General features: G+C 45.8%; 1 protein-coding gene across 9 annotated transcripts in view; it reads right to left on the reverse strand.

Moving 5' to 3' along the window:
* The window catches only part of ANKFN1 (ankyrin repeat and fibronectin type III domain containing 1), a 376,151-nt gene that overhangs the window by 225,154 nt on the left and 137,843 nt on the right, over positions 1 to 13,154 (reverse strand). For 2 of the 9 annotated variants that reach the window (XM_053301923.1, XM_053301929.1), the window contains exon 2: positions 8,098 to 8,177. The exons of 6 other annotated variants lie outside the window; for them this stretch is intronic. The gene's annotated coding sequence lies outside the window, so the exon portion shown is untranslated. Of the gene's footprint in view, positions 1 to 8,097; positions 8,178 to 8,397; positions 8,461 to 13,154 lie in introns of those variants that run through there. One more of the 9 variants, XM_053301922.1, reaches the window with a different exon arrangement.

Here is a 13,154-nt window from a genome sequence, read left to right on the forward strand (position 1 = left end):
CAGCTGCTAATACACAGCAAAATCATCATCATCTTCTTCATCATCTTCATGACCAGCTGCCAGCTCACAACATAAACCCACATTTTTGGCCTGTTTCCCTTGAATTTGTTGAACAGGAAGAACTATTACTCGAAGATAGTTTCCTCACTCCTAGTGGATCTATTACTAAGGTTCGGGGTTCGGGGTTCTAATGTAAAGGGGAAGCATTCTTTGGAGATTCATCATGGAGTCCAGTAAGATTTAGGGCTGTTCAACTTCGGCCCTCCTGCAGATGCTGGCCTACAATTCCCATAATCCCTGGCTATTGGCCACTGTGGTTGGGGACTATGGGAGTTGTAGTCCAAAAACAGCTGGGGGCCTAAGTTGAGCAGGCCTGATCAAGAGCCTAATAGATCTTCTCTTAAAGTACATAGGTTGCTTGGTGTTTTCCAAGTAGCCCAGACAATGGCTATGTGGCACATCAGTCCCTTCAGCTTGGCCCAATTCATCCATGGAAATTGTGATGTGCCACCTAAGTAGCCACTTGATGCAAGCACATAGCAGTAGGTCCCCATGGGAAGCCAATTGTGTGAAACCACCACCCCACTCATGCAGGTTGGGCCAAGTTCAAAAGGATTGGTTCAGATGCTTAGCTACTGCCCTCTGCCACACAGAGAATGTCATGTGTGGCTTGTATGCAGCTGCCCTCCTCTTTTTTGAGGGGGAAGAATCACATTAATAGGGCCTCCTTGGATTTCCTGGCTCTTGACCCTCTCTTTGCCTTTGCCTTTGCCTGCTCCTGATTGATTGAGCTCTGGCTTCTGACATACTGCCTTGCTTGGCTTTGCCCTTGCCCACTCCCACCGGACTGACTTCTGGCTCCTGATCCTTGGCATTGGTGGCCTTTACTTGGTTTACACCACCAGAGTGCTGCCTGACACACTTGTCCTGCCCAGATATGACAATGATGAGCTAAGAAGAAATAACATCCCTTCCCCTTGCCTGCCCACAGAAGTGTGTTGCTAAGCAACAGTAGATGCAACTGTCACTTGCCCATGTTCACAGAGGAAGTAATGTGAAAAGGAAGTATATACATATCATGGCCATATCCGATGGCCACAACCATGTCAATCATTCTTTGAGCCACTGTAACCAGAGCAACTGCAAACAGCCTGGTATACTTTTATGTTTTGTCACAAAAGGTTACCAACATGCCATTGTTCGAATACAGGACATGAATCCTGCCTAGCCTGCTGCTCTGTGCCCCCCACTCCCCATTGGGGGCCGCTGCTAGCTCCTCAGTGCAACCCCTGCTTTGCTGCCATTGATAGCCCACTCCTTCCTCCATCTCCGCCCCCACCTGATGTATCCCTGCTGCTACCGCCTTCATTTTTCTACCGGTGCTTACAGCAGGGAGTGGGTAGATGGGCTTTCCTCATGGGAAAGGAAATGGCCCATATACCCACTCGCTCCTGGAAGCACCAGTGAAGAATTCATTCATTCATTCATTCATCAAACTTATATATCGCCCAAACCTTCGTCTCTGGGAGGTTAACATAAAACAATTAAAACACATATAAAAGTTAAAACATATCAACAGTTTAAAATCAACCATAAAACTAAAAGAAACGATTTTTAAAAACTGAGGAAGTTTGGGAGAAAAGATGGGTTTTCAGGTGGTTTTTTTTTAATGCCAGAGATGGGAAGGTTCGTATCTCAGCAGGGAGCGCATTCTACAATCTCGGGGCAGCGACTGAGAAGGCCCGTCTCTGTGTAGCCACCAAACGAGTTGGCGGTAACTGGAGACAGACCTCCTCAGATGACCTCAATGGGCGGTGGGGCTCGTAGTGAAGACACTCTCTTAGATACCCAGGGCCTAAGGCATTTAGGGCTTTATAAGTTATAACTAGCATTTTGTATTTTGTCCGGAAGCCTATCGGCAGCCCGTGTAGCTCCATCAGTAAAGGAGTAATGTGGTCTCTCTGAGATGACCCAGAGACCAACCTGGCCGCAGCATTCTGAACCAACTGAAGTTTCCAGACTATGTACAAAGGCAGCCCCACATAGAGTGCATTGCAGAAGTCAAGTCTGGAGGTTACCAACAGATGTACCACTGTTTTGAAGTCATTGATCTCAAGAAATTGGAGCAGCTGGCATATCAGCTGGAGCTGATAGAAAGCACCCCTGGCCACTGCCTCAACCTGAGAAACCAGGGAGAGGTGTGAATCCAGAAGTACTCCCAGACTGTGAACCTGTTCCATTTGGGGAAGTGTGACCCCATCTAGAACAGATAGATCAAAATCGTCTCTAGAGTTCTGATCCTGCACAATAAGTACCTCTGTCTTATCTGGATTCAGCTTCAATTTATTCTCCCTCATCCAGCCCATTACTGATTCTAGGCAGGCATTAAGGGAGAATATGCCAGCTCCTGAAGAAGTTGACATAGAGAAGTAGAACTGGGTGTCATCAGCATACTGGGTACACCCAGCTCCAAATCCCCTGATGATATCTCCCAGCGGTTTCATGTAGATGTTAAAAAGCATTGGAGAAAGTATGGAGCCTTGAGGAACACCATACTTAAGCTCAGATTTTGAAGAGCAACAATCTCCAATTGACACCATCTGAAATCTTTCCAAGAGGTAGGAGTGGAAACACTGTAAAACAGTGCCCCCCACTCCCAACACCCTCAGACGTTCCAGAAGGATACTATGGCCGATAGTATCGAAAGCCGCTGAGAGATCCAAAAGGACCAACAGAGTCACACTCCCTCTGTCAATTCCCAATTGGAGATCATCCATCAGGCCGACCAAGGCAGTCTCCACCCCATAGCCCACCCAAAAACCAGTTTGAAATGGGTCTAGATAATCAGTTTCCTCCAAGACTGTCTGGAGCTGAGAGGCCACCACCCTCTCAATTACCTTTCCCAGCCATAGGAGGTTGGAAACAGGCCTAAAATTGCTCAACTCTATGGGATCTAATGCAGGCTTCTTTAGAAGAGGTCTAATGATTACCTCCTTAAGACAAGGAGGCATCCTGCCCTCCCTCAGAGAAGCATTTATGATTTCCATCAGGCTATCTACAACAGCCTCCCCGCTAGATCGAACAAGCCATGTTGGACAAGGGTCAAGAGAGCAAGTGGTAGGCCTCACCACTCCAAGCAGCTTGTCTATATCCTCGGGAGTCACAAACTGAAAACGATTCAATAGAATCACATAAGAGGAGTTGTTGGGGACCTCCAGTTCAGACAAATTAATTGTGGAATCTCCATTTAGGTCGGCCCGAATCCAATCTGCGAAAAACTCTTTAAACACATCACAGCAGGTAACTGATGACTCCAAATTCTGGTTCAAGGGTAGATACTAGTCCCCTCACAACCCTGAACAACCAGGGGCGTATCTAGGGGTAGGGCAGGCAGGGCACATGCCCCGGGTGCCACTTGAAGGGGGGCGCCATTTTGTAAAATTATTTTTTTTAAAAAAAAAATGGCTGCCCAAAACAAAATGGTCACCATGCATGCTCAAATGGCCTCTGTGAGGCTCTAGGTCATGCCAGGCTTTGCAGAGGCCATTTGAGCATGCGTGGTGGCCATTTTGTTTTCAGTGGCCTTTTTAAAAAAAAGATTATTTTTAAATACGGCCACTGCACATGCTCAAATGGTCCCTGCGAGGCCCTAGAGGCCAGCGGGGTGAGGGGGAATCTTTGCAAAAAAAAAAACCCAGCCTTTAGGAAGCCCCCCAAAGGGGCTACGGGTAAAAATAATAATAATAAAAATATAATATAAGACACTGTACACATATTCAGATTGGCACTATGTACAGAGAATCAGGGCTTGTGTATACTGAGCTGACGCTTAAGAGCTAGGATTGTATTCATTTGCTCTTACTTTGCTTCTTGTGATAAGTGAGTTAAATGTGATGTCTTGCTAATATGGCTATTAATGGTGAGTTTGTCTTTGAATCAGTGTGAAACCCTTAATATTAAGGCCCACTGGGAGTTTCTTGCTCTCTTTCTCTCATTTTAACTGTCTTTCTGAAAGACTAGAATATATTCCAAGCAGTGACACAGTTTACTCTGCATATCCTTTAATTATTTACAGAGTATCTGGGAAAAGTCAAATTCTCCATTGATTTTTAAAACTTATGTAATGGTAATGCTACAATGCATAGTAGAGAATTAGACAGGCACTTCTGTTTAGTTTTCCAAGTACATCTCCACATAGTATTTGGGTATTTCATGAGCCCCCACATACTGAAATTTGTAGTTTTCCAGCATTTTTTGATCTGGCTAAGTCCACTGTTAAATAGTTTTTGAAATATTAAAAGATTAACGAGCTTGACTTGTATTTTTCAGCTGATATTATGGTAAAGTTATCTGAAAGATGGGTGTCAGATGCTTGGACAGGGGGCGCAATTTCATTGTTTGCCCTAGGCACTATTTTCCCTAGATACGCCTCTGTGAACAACTCCGCTGGACATGAACTCGCAGAGGCAATACGGGCAGAAAAGAACCGCTTCTTTGCTGCACGAATTGCCTGAGCATAGATCTTTAGATGTGCTCTATGTCACAATCTGTCAGATTTGAGTCGAGTCTTTCTCCACTTGCACTCCAGTCTCTCGCCTTGCTGCTTCAACCTCATAGATCTTCCATATACCAAGGGGCCAATTTTGAAGCGGGTTGGAGGCTATGCTTGGGAGCAATTGTGAGCAAACTGCCCTGGTGAGCAAGTTGTTCCAATTCTCAACCAGGGCATCAACAGGATCACTGGCAAAGCCAACGTTAAATCCCTCCAAGGCTTCTTGGAATCCTACTGGATCCAATAACCTCTTTGGGCAGACCATTCTAATAGGCCCCTCGCCCCTGCAGAGGTGGGAAGTGGTTGTAAGTCCCACCTTAACCAGATGGTGGTCCGTCCATGACAATGGGGAAATCACAGGAGTCCCCACCCATGGAACACCACCCTGATCAGAGCAAAAGACCAAATCAAGCATGTGACCTGCAATATGCGTCGGTCCAGAGACCACTTGGGATAGGCCAATAGTTGTCATGGCCACTATGAACTCCTGGGTTGCCCTGGACAGATTGGTCCTGAAATAAACATCGAAGTCCCTCAGCACCAAAAGCCTGGGAGACTCCAATGCGAGTTTCATGACCAAGCCCGTGACCTCAGTAAGGGATTCCGTTGGGCAGCAGGGTGATCGGTACACCAACAGAAGTCCCAATCTATCCCTGGTCCCCAGACTTAAGTACACACATTCAATATGATTGGATACCCTAACAGGGAACCTGGTAAGGGAGATGTTATCCTTATGAAGGTGGCAGCAGCAGCGAGATATTAGGTGGGGGCAGAGAAGGAAGGAGGTGGGGGCAAGGAAAATATGGCACAAATGGGGTCCCATCCAGGCCAATCTTTTTAAAAAAATTAAATATGAAATATTTACTACATACTAATCCCTTCAAGCAAATGTAGTTGATGCAAGCCGATGGATGGCCATATATTAGAGATCCAGACCACTGTCATGTATAAACTGACCCTAATGCTATCTTGTCGGAGGGTATATCCTATAATTTAAAGCATCTTTGAAGACTTTGAAAAACTGATAATGTTCATTCCAGAAGTCTACAATTCCATTACACCCAAGAGAACTGTCAACCACAACTCTACATTATCCCCTCCCTTTTGGTGGGGTGGGGTGAGGGACACTTTTATTTGGCAACCTTACCATGGGTTTGTAATGCAATAGCACAAAACCAACAATAGACGTTACTACCTATAAAAAGTTCTCTTCTTTGGCTTTAAAGAATTCTGATTGTCCTGTAGACTATCAACATTCTCAAAACTTTCTGTATCTGGTGCCACCATCTGAACCAAATTAGCATCATGAAACTAAGATTTCAAGGCAAATAAAAATACTATATCATCTTAATAAAAGCATCATGTGGCATGGGAAAATGAAGGCAAGAAAGATATAATTTTATAGGCTTTGCCCCAGCTCCTCTTACTGCAAACTGAAATTTAAAACTACTAAAAGAAGCACACATCAGCAGCCACATAATGAATCTGCTACAAATATTGGGCCTGGTTTTTGAACTTACTTTAGACAAAAAGCCTTTGGAAACAATAGGGAAATATGCAAGACTGTAGCATATAGCCCTCGTGGCTTTGAACTGTGTGGGTCAAGCAGTCTATACAGCATTTATCAAAGTCATACTAGAAGGAGAGAGAAAAAATCCTCTATACAATTATATCAAGACAGATGCCAGAAGATGAAAATGGGGTCATAAACGTAACCCTTTGTTTTATAACATCCTTATTACATGATCACAGGAAGCTGCTCCTTGGACACCGTTATGGGGTGCTATTTGAAGGAAGGGATGAAGCAGAAAAAGGTAAGCTCACAGAAGTAAAATGCACGATTACATTAGATCTCAGAGCAACAGGAAAATGCACACTGTTCACTAAACAAAACAAATTACAAGCCATGGTTTTAAAAAAATGTTGAGGCCCAAACTAGACATTACAAGGGCTGCTGCCGACAGCAGCATCTCTGCATGTCTCCAGTAACATCTAATAAAAAAAGATGCATGACGCGATGCCATCACACTCCGTTTCACCACCTCCACAAGCAACAGCCAATGAAGTGGGAAGGGGAAATTCCCAGCGCAGTGACATTGTGTCACATGTTCTCTTTTACTAGATGTAACTGGGAAGATGCAGGGAAGAAGAGCTGCTGCTCTCACTGGCAGCCATGCTTTTCTCATAGCATCTAGTTTGACACTGAGGTCATTCACATAATCAAAAACTGTGTTCCACCCAGGTTTGGGAGCTGTGTGTCCTCCCAGTTTTCGGTTGTGTGGAAACAAGGTAGGAGTAAAAAACAGGTATAAGTGATTGTGTGGAAGCAAGGTAGGAGGAAAACTTGGGTAGCTTTTTCTTCTATCTTGCTTCCACACATTCACTTCTCCTTCCTCCAACCTAGTTGCTTGCACTCACGCAACTGAAAATTGAGAGCACACACAGCTCCCAAACCTGGATAGAACACAGTTTTCGCTTGTGTGAATTACCTCAATGTGTGGTGTTAGTCACACTTGGGAATAGAGAAACTGCAAACATTTAGGTAAAGCTGAATTTCAGCAACAAAACTGAACTGGGGAGGGGTACACTAGAGCTTGCATGAACTGAAACTGCAGGAGCTGATCATGTCATTCGTTAGCCTATCTCACCACAGGATATGCAAAGTCACAGCCCTGGAGGATACACAAATTGTATATTCTCACATAGAAAAATACTGTGCTGCTTGTCCAATAATGAGGATTGCTAGCTTTATTCAAGTTAATTGTTAAGTGAATCAGCTAAAACTTTGATTGCATCTTACTTCCACCTGCCTTATTATTGCATTATTTTGCTACACAGCGCACAGCTTAGGTGTATGAGGCCACTCTCAGGAATAACGTTATAAACCCATGCTGGAAGCTGTGGGTAAACCTGAGCCTCTCTGCACTCATGTGTCCATCCAAAAAGGCCCCAGTACAGTAACCCTGCACAGCACAGCTGATCTTTACCTGAGTGCTGATGACTGTTGTTGCCATGGTGAGAGCAAGGCAGGCAGTGCTAGCTCTCAGCACTGGAGCAATAGGCCAAGGGTATCAGAATCTCTCTTTCATGGCTCACGGAGAGGCTTTGCAGGGCAATCCTCAAAATAGGAGAACTTGGATAATCTAGTCCTGATTGGGCTTCTTCCTTCAGCAGCAGGGGCAAACAAATGTCCCTGGGCCCCTGAGGGAGGAGGGCCCACTGGTTTGGCTGACAGTTTGCTCTTTGTTCGCCTCCTCACGCCTCTCTGAAGAAGAAGACGTGGTGGTGGTGGGAGTTCCCAGGGCCCACTCCATCCCTACTATGCCACTGTTCAGCAGGTCATAAAGGTGGGCTTTGTTTAGCTTGGAGCTAGATTGCAAAAGCAGAGCGTAACTCAACATTGGTATAAGGCCCAACCGGAACTGAGACTTCACAAACTGAAGGAGGAAAGGGGTAGTTATTCCTCCTTAAACAAGCAGAGTCCCATGGCAACTAATTGGTTTCTGAGGCTGAGAATAACAGTAAAGCAGCTAGGGTGGACTTACGGAGAATCTGATGGGTCAGGCTGGTACTCCTTCTTGACTGTTTGCTGAGTAACAGACAGTGAAGGGGATTGTGGGAAAGTCTGTGGGAAAGACAGGGCCCATCACTGTAACAGCTTTAAGAACCTAGTCAGCAAACCTATTCCTGATGCCATACAACTCTGCACAAAATTAGCCTGGTGTCATGTTTGATATACATTTGCAACAGATATGTTCCACCCAAATAGGGGTGTGCAAGTTCTGGAGTCCCCCCCGATCCGGCACGGGGGGACTGTTACTTTAAGCGGGGGTGGTGGTACTTACCCCCCCGCCCCGCGCTGCTCTTCCCCCTCCGGCGCTGGTCCTTTGAAAAATCTTCTTGGGGCAGCAGAGTTCCTCCCTGCCGCACCTGGCCCCGTCGTTGTTTCTAAAGGGTTAAAGAGACGAGCGCTAATGGCGTGCATGCACCCTGCGCAGCGCGCGCCTTCGTCTCTTTAACCCTTTAGAAATGACGACGGGGCCGGGGGCGGCAGGGAGGAACTCTGCCGCCCCAAGAAGATTTTTCAAAGGACCAGCGCCGGAGGGGGAAGAGCGGCGGGGGGGGGGTAAGTACCACCAACCCCGCTTAAAGTAACAGTCCCCCTGCCCTCCCGAACCTCCGGACCGCCAGACCTCCGAACCGGTCCGGCGGTCTTTGCAATTATGCCCGGACCGAACCGTGCACACTCCTACACCAAAAGTGAGGATTCTGATATTCAGGGCATTAGCAATCAGGTGTCATTCACTGATACAAATGACTAAGCCAGTTAACTGCTAACAAAAAGTCGGTATATAACCAACACCAAAATAGAATTTTTTTACTTTGGTAAAATATACTGAAAACCAAACACCTATCATTGAGAAAATGAACACATTTGAACAAATGAGACAGTAATTTCCAGCCCCCAATATAGCTAACTAGAAGGAAAAAGAAACAACAAATGTTAATGAATTGGCAACTGCTTCACTTTCATTGGGCTCCACCTTTCCCAATTCACTCAAACTTGTTCAGCAACAAAGTATAATTAATTCCCTTTGGTGGATAGCAAAGTCAACTAGCATGAGGGTATAGCAACCACAATTTTGTCATATTTTAGCTGACAATTTAAGCAGTAATTATTATCTGCCAACAGTTAGCAGAAATAAAATTGTGATTTGTAATGCAAATGAATTCCCAGGAAAGTAGACAATAAGATTTGAAACAGTGGGGGTGGGGGGTGGGGACAGTGCAGTTTCTGAACAAAATTAACCATCAGGAAAATACAGAGGCTATAATTTGACACTTTGGCCAAAATCAGACATAACACAAAACTGGAGTTTGGCGAACCTGTGGTTTCAATTTTAAACTGTAAATTGCACTGCAGACATTCTTCCAACCATGGCCCGCCAACATCCGGTGCCAGGAGAGCGGAGCCCCTCCCTGCTGCTCAGCCACAGAGACCGATCCCAGCAAGCTGCATGGCCAGACTGTGGGCAAAGTGTCAGAACATCAGCAGAGTGGCTACGATTTGCCATGATCTTGAAGGAGGCGTGCCAAGCATGATCATGCATTTTCGGACCGTCCACCTGCCCTTGGCATGGAAAATGGGAGGAGGTCTGGGGGAGATATTTCCCAGTTACTCGGGAAAAGGAAGGGAACACGAAGACTTCCTAGGAAGGAATATGTATATGAGGGAGGGCAAAGGATCTTGGTGGGGGTGGGGGTGTGTTTTCCTATCATGCTGTGACCTAGGATGCTGTTGCGAGGGATCACCTCGTCAAAGCAGTCTATGAAGACCAAATCACACTCCTGCTTCTCTCATGAGAGGGCCAGTCTAGTGGGGAGGATCATGGGGCTGTAAGCCCTAGGTCTCTCGTCAAACTGCAAGCTCACGAATTGAGCCAACCTAATAATGGGGGACCTGCTTGTGTGGGCCCCCCAACTCTTCATGGTAAAAGATAGAACAGAAGTGCTGCAACTCCTGTTCCCCATGAAGCCTTGCATGCACCCAAAGGAGATTTTGTCAGAGCCGGGCTGGGTACAGACAGGGGGAGGGGGACACCGGGTGCGTGGACAAATCTTAAAACCCATTCAAAATTCCTGACCCTGGCCCGGTATTGCACCGCATGCAGATCTGCTGGTGCAGGGACTTGTGGGAGAGGGGAGCCCCAATTTTCAAGGACCCCAGAAGAGTGGTGCAAAAGTAAGGGTACACATGCCCACATGGGCAGACGGGCTGGCAGGGGGAAACTTTGACAGCAGTTGCCAAGACAGGGAGAGCAGTCACCAGGGTACCTATCCCTGTGGTTTTCCTCCATTGAGCAACCTGGCTCGATATAGAGCCCCAATGGCCTGACACTCTCGTGAGAGTGGGTCAACAGGAGAAGGGGTTGTTTCGTCATCACAGTTAGAGATTTTGCTCAGCAGTTCTCTCCCATCCCCTCTGACATTTCTCATGAGTTGTGAAGGGGTGTTCCCATGGCCTGGCACTCTCTTGAGTAAGCGTGTTCCAGCCCGGGCTAGCATCCATCCTCATTGCACATGAGGAATCACTCCTTTCACTGGAGCAATGCTGATCCTGCTGCCCGGATGTGCTCATGAGTAAGCCTAGGGATCGCAAACCCCCAAAGGGGAAGGGGCTGGGCCCACCTTCCTCAACCTGTCTGGGGGGGGGGGAACAGAACTTGGCTACTTGAGAATCCCTGGTTGGGTTGCCTTTTATCCCCAACCCTGGGTATCCCCCTCCCAGCCATTTGTTCCCCTCCTGGTGCTGTGATGGGGTGCCCTGCTTATGTTGCCACCTGAAGTGTTTGCACTTGTGAACATACATCACTGTCACTTCATTCTCAGGGAGCAAAGCACTTAATGCCTGTCCTGTTATCCCGTCCCCTTTCCCTTCTGCATGCCAAATGGGGAAAATGAGGAACAGAGTGGGAAGAGAACATGCCCCTGTGTGACTGTACCGCTTGACAGGCTGACAAGCTTGGGATGGGACGTGGCAGCATCCCTGTTGCCAAGCAACTCCATAGCTGGATAGGTGACAAGAGGGGTGGGGCTGCTGCTCGGAGAGGTGGCCAGCGAGAAGCACCACAGCCATGGAACGGTTTCATTCCCAGGTGGATCTGTGCCACTGTCTCAATGACTGTGGTTTGAAAAACGGCACAAAGCCATGGTTATGTTGGCATCCAGGATAGGACGTAATGCTTTGGTGGCAAACCGAAGGTTCAAACTGGAGTTTGGCGAGGCAAACCACAGGTCACTTTTGGCTCAAAACAGCAGCTGCACATATTTGGTTGTAATGGAGTTTGAACCTCTGCTCCATTTAACTCCAGTTTCATGTTACATTTGAATTCAGCCAGAGTGAAGCACCCTTAAAGCCCATTAATTTCAGTTGGCTTAAGGGTGTTTAATTTTGTGTTGGATGGTGACCTCTGTAACAGCCACTCTCTTGGGTGTCTAGAAATTAAATATCTGACATGTCTTGACTTTAGGACATAAGCATGTAAATGCCCGTAGATGGAGGCTAGGACTTTGTGTAGCACACCGCATGTGTGTGTGTAGCACACAGCACACACTTTGTGTAGCACACAGCACACACTTTGAACATGCAACTATCACATATTTGGGGGGCAATTGTTTTGTTGGTATCACTTTCACCTAAAAGAACACCTTCCTTTCTTTTAAAACATATGGTCCATGTTGTAGCCTTCCTTGGTTCTCTAATCGCACAAAATATGATTAGAGCTCATTTGGTGGCCACCCGGAACCAGGCCTTCTCTGTGGCTGACCCAGGACTTTGGAATATGCTCTCTGCTGAAATAAGAGTATCTCCTTCTCTGTTTGTTTTCAGGAAGACCCTCAAGACTCTCCTGTTCTCGCAAGCTTTTAATTAGAATTAATTTTAATAATTTGTTTAAATAATTGTTTTATGTTACTGTTTTTATTTCTTTTTTAATCTACTGTTTTAATTGTATTTTAATCTGTGTTGATTTTTAAATATTGTTTTAAATTTTGCACACTGCCTAGAGATTTACATATCAGCAGGTGGTATAAAAATATGATTAAATAAATAAATAAATGGGGGAAATGCCAACATAGTGCTTTATTTCCATCACTTTCTCCAGATCGATTCCAGTCTCCTTACCACAAGGGAGCATCCTTCACTAATTAAACACACATATACAAACAAACACCAGATCAAGCCATCAAATCCATTAAGCCAAATAGACTGTAACTAGAAAAAATCGGGGTTGAGGAGGAAGGAGGGCAGTGATGCAGAAGCAATCAGCAAGAAACTTGCCAGTTACAGCAAGCATGTGTTTAGCCCTGTTCTGCTTTCTTTTTATTCCCAAATAGCCACCATGGGCCCCAATCCATATGTGGACCATAGCAGGGAGGGAGGGAGGCCTTAACCCCCTTTCTCATTCTGGTCCTGATCCAGATTAGGGTCCCAATCCCAACAGCTGTTATTTGCCCTGGAAAAATTCCCATTAGCACAAACATGATCACAATATGGATTGGGCCCCTTGCAGCTATGGTCTAAAAAACAATCACACCAGAGCCAAGCACATGATTAACCTAATATGTACTTGGTCCTAAGGAGCCCCAGTGATACATTGATTATTATGTTCAATGCATTTTGAGAAAATACCCATTCTCAAGGGTGCTATGTTCTGTATTCTGTGTGGCAATTTAGCCATACAGAATACAGAACATAGTGCCCAGAGGAAGAATCTTTTCTTGAAATGCATTTGGCCTAATAAATAACGTATGTCTGGTGCATCCTAGAGGTTGCCTCTCTTGCTGCCACTACAAGCAGAAATCAAAAGAAAACAATGCACACCTTTGGGTGAAATAAGAAGCAATGGCAAGTAAATGCATGAGTGTTTTTTGTTTGTTTGTTTTTTGCCAGCCCACTGAAATGTCCCAAAAGGAATTTGCTCAGGGAAGATGCACAGGATTCAGATGGGCATTATTGTTTCAGTGTGTACATATGATGCATGCACACACAGAGAAAAGATCTCCTTCAGAAAGAGTGCAAAGGGAGGACGGAAAAGAGACA

This window comes from Hemicordylus capensis, chromosome 2 (assembly GCF_027244095.1).
Source record: "Hemicordylus capensis ecotype Gifberg chromosome 2, rHemCap1.1.pri, whole genome shotgun sequence".
NCBI lineage: Eukaryota > Metazoa > Chordata > Lepidosauria > Squamata > Cordylidae > Hemicordylus > Hemicordylus capensis.